We start from the raw sequence: 6,281 nt of genomic DNA on the forward strand, positions 1-6,281 counted from the left end.
GAAATTAACCCACCCTAAAATGAACTTTCATTTCCAAAGATGAAGAGCTGCAGTCTTAGACTCTGAGGAATCAGAGTAATTTCATGGATGAGGGCCCACCAATAAAATCCTGTCTCTACCTATATTCAGTAATTAATTATAGCAAGGAGGCAGGGAATATGAAAATAGCATAATTAGAGTAAATGCAGTATTCTCTGGAGCTCAAATAGAGAAGTTTTGGTGGCCACAGGAACGGAATACTAACATTGTAAAACATGGCAAGGGCATAAGTTTATTAGGTCTTATATATAGCTGATGGAAGCTATTCATTTTTCAAGTACTATAGAAAAGGAAATCCAGATATCTGGAGAAGGACATTCAAAAACAGCTTCTCCACTTTACAGTTGAGGCTTGTCACCATATCAGAGGGACTCAGATGAATATTTCATGTGAAAGGTTCAAGTAGAAAAATTTGAAGGAGATGCCTAGAGCAGCAGAACTAAATTACGGTTACATATTACAGTATTGCAAGAGGATCTAACATAGGTCTGACTTTATTCTATAATGAAGCTGTATATGTGTAATCAGCAAAACAGTGTTCAGGGCACAACCCACACAAGTTTCAGGTTGTAACTGATGAATGCTTGTAGAAACCAGAATCCTGTAATACTGACGTTACTCTCCCTACCATGATATATATATCCATAGTGTTTGTAATTCATAATTTTTGCACAAAACAAAATAAAAATTTGTTGTGCTAACCCTAATATTCCTCAGCTAGTGAAAGTTAAGATCCATAATGAAATGCATATTTATTTACTTTGGATTGATAACATTTGAAATATGATGACCAATGTCTTTTTCTTTAAAAGTGCTTCCAAAATTATCTAAGATATGTATGTGTAGGATGATTTGGTTTGGTTCGGTTTCTCTCCTTTTGAAATTAAGAGTGACTACCTTCCCATAGATAAACCCAGGTTTATCATCAGTAGTGCTCTGTTATTTTTGAATTAACACTGAGAATATTAATATGGTACAATAGCCATTAAAAGGGACAGAGGAAATTTTAAATAGACAGTAGTTAAAAATCATTAAGACTAAAAGATTAGTATGTGCTATTTTAAAAGAGTAACAATTAAAAAAATATTTTAGAGAAAGAAAAAATCTGAGAAATTTTGTCAGAGTTTTTGGTTTATATACTGTTATGTTATTCCTTGTCATCCCATGGTAAAGCATAAGAAAAATAATGCATCACAACTTTAAAAAGATAGCAGTAATGTAGGAGACAGTACATGGATTTCTTTCCAAGATCTCACTGACTAATTTAAATGTCTTTTGATTGGCCAATCATTTTCATTCCCAAGCAGAAATGATTGGAAACAAGCTTTCTCCAACCCCCCACTTTAGTTGTTAACTGAGCCAATCATTAAAAAGACCAGTTTTGAACCTACAGAGTAAATAGGTTCATACATTTAAAGAAACGTGGCTTTCTAACTGCCTTTGTTAGATTAGAGATGCTTTATTTCATTCCTCAAGGAAAAGTTACTTGTTTTGCTTTCTTAAACATAAAGTGAGCTGCAAACAGCTTTACAATAAATTAAAATGTTCTGAAAAGAATCCTAATACTGAAAGATATCTCTACTCGTTAACCAAGGAGCTACTCATTCTGAATGATAAAAGTTGTATTAGGTTAAAAAGTATTCTTCAGAAAGGAGTTTCAGGATTCTGACCTTCTTTTACTTCGTTATTATATAAAAAGGGAGCTTGAAATCATCTAGAAATAATAAAAAAAAATTTAAGCAAGGCCCCTGATACCAATTTTCTCTTCACATTTATATTAAGAAGCTAATAAAATATAGATTAAATAAAGCCAGAGGATCCATATAAGCCCTCACTTGTTATGTAAGGGGCCAGACCTTATGTAATATGCATTTTCTTACTAATTCTTCAAATTCTGAATGCTTTGTGTGATACCAAGGAATACTGAATACAAGGGATGTTTAATGTTTTTATAATACCTATGTATTTGCATATGCACGGAGCATATGAGCTACTTTTGTCAGTAGTTTGGTGACATCTAGTGGAAATAGTGATTTGTAACCTACAATAAAGTTCAAATCCCATAGCAAAAGGGAATGGTTTGGGGATCAAGAACATGGATAAACAATTGAAAACATTTCCCTACCTTCTGTCCTAAGTAACAAAAATGAGCACATTTAGGTAATCTTTCTGTGGAAAAGTAACTTAACATCCATGTCGATTACATTAAAAAAAATTTCTGATCAGAAAATACATGGTCTTGGCAAAAAATTTAGAATATAAACATACAAGAAAACAAAAATTATCTATAATCCTTCCACCCCCCCCCCAAAAAAACACTCATTGATATAGTGTGCCTTTTTCTCTAAGCTTATATATATTTGTTTTTTTACTAAATTTGGAGTTCCTGGATATACAATTTTATATTCTAATTTTTTCACATTGTGTGAGCCTTTTTATCACATAAAATGTTTATGAGCATGTTATCAGATAAAGAAATAATTTTAATTATGAGAAACAGAGAACATTAATATTTTTTATTTTCAGAGTAGGATACAAGCGTATAATTTTGTGAATTCTATATGAGGATCCAGGAATGATACAAAAACATGATTTCAGTAAAGCTCTTTCATTAGCACTGTTTTTTAAAAGACCTATCCATAGAAATGCTAAATATGTATTTTACATCAATAAAAAACCTTATTAAGGGTATTACCAGATCCAAGGGTATTGAAAATGAATGAAACCCCATACCTTACCTGTGAAACACAAGTAGCCTAATAAGGAAGAATTAAATATTTTTCAAATAAATAATATTGTAACCAATATATAGAACTGTACAAAGGAGGAAGTTATGATCTTTAGGGGGAAAAGAAATGGAGAAACCCTCCAAGAAGAGATGACAGCTGTGCAGGACTTTGAAGAATGAAGAAGGATGAAGGGTATTAGCTGAGGCAAGAAGCATGGAATAGCTTGGTGTAAGTTGGCATCCCTAGAGAAAAGTAACGATAGAAGATGTGACTAGAGAGGTGATGGCAGATGGTGAAGGATCTTTATCATGGAGGTTATGGAAACCCACTAAAAGTTCTTTTTTACGGACAGTAACATGATTACATTAGCATTTTATAAAATCATGCTGACTGCAGTGTGGAAGATGAATAGGAGAGGAGGGGGCCAGCCGGTAGACTGCCGCAGCAATTCAGAAGGGAAATGGGGAGGCCGGCACTGAGAAAGAGCAGTGAGTTTAGACAGAAAACAAACAGTGGAAGGTTCTTTAAGAGGGGGCAAGTCATGGAATTCAAATATGCTCGATGATAGACACCTAGGTACTAAGAATGACCCTGAATCCTGCTTTAGGTCACTAATACCTAGAACAGCATTCAAACAATTACTAGTTAAGGAGGAAACGTGTGATTTTTAGATTGCACACTGCAACATGTGTAAGCTTGGACAAATCTTAATTTATATTATGATCATATGATAGATAGCAGGGAAAGAGGTTTGTATGCACACCTTATCAGGCTGGTTCTGGTTATTGAATAGGTTTTCTTTAACAGAGGTCAAAGAAAAAGAAAATTTGGCATGTCCTCATTACCCCAATGATTAAATAAATAGGTAGGTACATAGATAGATAGATAGATAGATAGATAGACGCATGCCTCCACTGTGGGCGAGGAGTGATTAACGTCTCTAATTGGCCTTAGCACCAAGCCAAGGCTCGGGGAAGGAGGAGTGCTAAAGAGGTTTGAGACATAATCAAGGAGATTCAAAGGAAAAAACCAATTTCAGCTGTCTCAGAGATTTGTCTACATGCAGTGTCATTAGAAAGAGTAAATGACCTGCTGAACTCTTGGGTATCAAGAAGACATTTCTAAAATGTAGAGATCAAAATTATATTATTCAAAAGCTACATCTACGTGCCTCTGTGCATATGCCTCCATACATACAAAGTGGAGGGAGAGCTTTTAGAGCATGCAATGAAGACGTGGATTCCCGGAGCAGCGGTCCACTAGCAATCAAATTTACTAAGTTAACAGGAGCCATGTGTCCTGCACTTACCATGTGCTCGAGTCACCTGCTGCCAAGCAGTAGCTGTTTTTAGCTACCACTGATGGAGTGCTCACCTTGGGCTAAGTGCTTTACAAACATTCTCCAGTTTAATCCTTTCAACAACCTAGGAGTTTAACCCTATGATACTTAGGGGGAGGTTAAGCCATTTGCCCAAGGTCACTCAGCCAGTAAGTGGAGAAGCTAGGATTCAAACTCTTCTCCAACTCCAGATCTGTACCCTTACCCATTACGCTGTCCTAGGTCAGCACTGTTCATTCATTTGTTCAAAAACTCAAGTTCTCTTAAGTTTTATTGTTATCGAATGCTTTTATGAACATAAGGAACCATCCATACCAGTAGCTAGATTCTGATATCAACATAGAGTTTCCTTCCTTCCTCAGACGTGTAGCTACACAACTGACTGCAGTGTTCTCTTATTTTGTTTCAGAGCATACAGAGCTGGTGTGTGAGAGACAGGTGGCAGCCAGTTGCTATGGCAATTGCCTGTCATTAATGATAAAGGGTAATTACTGCAGCAAATATCTGTTTAACTTGAAAAATCTGACTTGCCCGCTCCCCATAGGGGGCACACCCTTTATACCATTCCCTCTGCTCACAGAAGCCTATCTTCTTGTATAAACTCTGCCTGGACAATGTTGCTTTGCTGCAAAGAGCTAAGTAAAGCCTGACTTCTTAAAGATTTAGGAGAAGGAAGAGGAGATGAGTCACAGAAAGAAAAAGGCTAAAAAAAAAAAAAAATTAAAGATACACATTTCCCTCCTCTACAGACTGTCTAAACATGTTTCCCTTTAATTAAAGTGTGAAGGAAATAATCCCAAAATATGGCACAATCATGGACAAAGTTCAATGGCTGTTTGAATAACCACATGTGGCTAATTACTAGAGGCTGACTATAAGATCAAATAGTGTTTTTAAACTGACTTAGAGAACTATGGAAAAGATGAAGATGTCCCAGAGGAAATGATTCTGAGAAATCCCTATACTCAGTATTATTTACCAATTTTTCCAAGTCAGCTAACAGCCCTTTTGAAAGGAGAATTGTGCTTACTCTGTTGGGGGATAATGTAGAGTGAAAAACTTCATTAGTACCTTTTAGTTCAGTGTTCTAGACAAGTTATAAAAGGACAGTCTCTAACTGTAGTACATTACAGACTGTGCTAGGTAAATGTTATCATTAAAAAAGATGTCAAAGTAAAAAGCCCAGAAACTGGGACTCAACATAAAATCAAACGCCAATTTCATCTCTCTTTTCTTCCCACCCCAAACCTGGGGTTCAAACACTCTCCTCCCATTGATGTTTTTTGAAATGCTGGCCATTTTTGCTTGACACACCAGTGATGAATTTATAGGCATTATTCTCACAAACAGGAAGTCTAGTCTAAGGCCTGTTTCATAATTATCTTTTTCTTTTTTAATCCAGTTCTCATTACATTTAATACCCAACCTACAGACAAGTAGACAAGCTTTTGATCCAAGATAATGGACCATTCCCTACAAGAATATTCTTATTCCTTAGAGATTAATGTTCCAAGATGTCCAGAATCTTATCCCCAGAGTTTGGCCTGGTTACTGAGGTCATGTTTTGCTCTGTCTTTTATTATTATTATTATTATTAAGCCATAGAATAGCTAGAGCAGAAGGAGTTTGGGTGGGAAACAACCCAAGGGCTGGCTCACCCATACAGACTGCATAACACAGGTGGGAGAGAGGAGGGTTCACCAGTATTTATAATCCTTGAAACCGTGATTCTGAGAATCACAGAGATTCAAGCACCCTGGAGCCTGTAGTGTAATGACCAGGCTCCTAACCCAGAAGCAAACATATTTTGATCAAGACAGGATGATTCTTTTCCATCTTGAGAGCCTACGACTGATGCAAAGAAGATTGGGAGTTACATACAGTCGTATTCAATTCACCTATTGCATTTCTTTTCCATGGTATGGAAATAAAAGCAGGAAGCCTGGAGGAGAAAGAAAATTGAGAGCAGAATGGAGGTGAAAGAAAAAAAGGGAATTAATTGGGTTTGAGGTATTTTGGCCAGTAGCACATCCTTGTTCATTGGGGCTATTACTGCCCTAAAAGGTGGGTGGAGAGTTTTGCCTGTTTTGATCCCTGATGTATCCCAAACCTCCTGAACAGTGCCTGGCACATGGTAAACTCTTGATAAATATTGTTGAATATATGAATAAAGC

The 6,281-nt window shown here is 36.3% G+C and overlaps 1 long non-coding RNA gene across 2 annotated transcripts in view; it reads left to right on the plus strand.

Moving 5' to 3' along the window:
- Nucleotides 1–5,059, plus strand: part of LOC132669510 (uncharacterized) — an 86,325-nt gene extending 81,266 nt beyond the window's left edge. For both annotated transcript variants that reach the window (XR_009606132.3, XR_009606133.2), the window contains one exon: nucleotides 4,517–5,059. This is a non-coding gene — a long non-coding RNA (uncharacterized LOC132669510). The remainder of the gene's footprint in view (nucleotides 1–4,516) is intronic.
- Nucleotides 5,060–6,281: the final 1,222 nt, after the last annotated feature.

Source organism: Panthera onca, chromosome B3 (genome assembly GCF_046562875.1).
Source record: "Panthera onca isolate mPanOnc1 chromosome B3, mPanOnc1 haplotype 2, whole genome shotgun sequence".
Classification (NCBI taxonomy): domain Eukaryota; kingdom Metazoa; phylum Chordata; class Mammalia; order Carnivora; family Felidae; genus Panthera; species Panthera onca.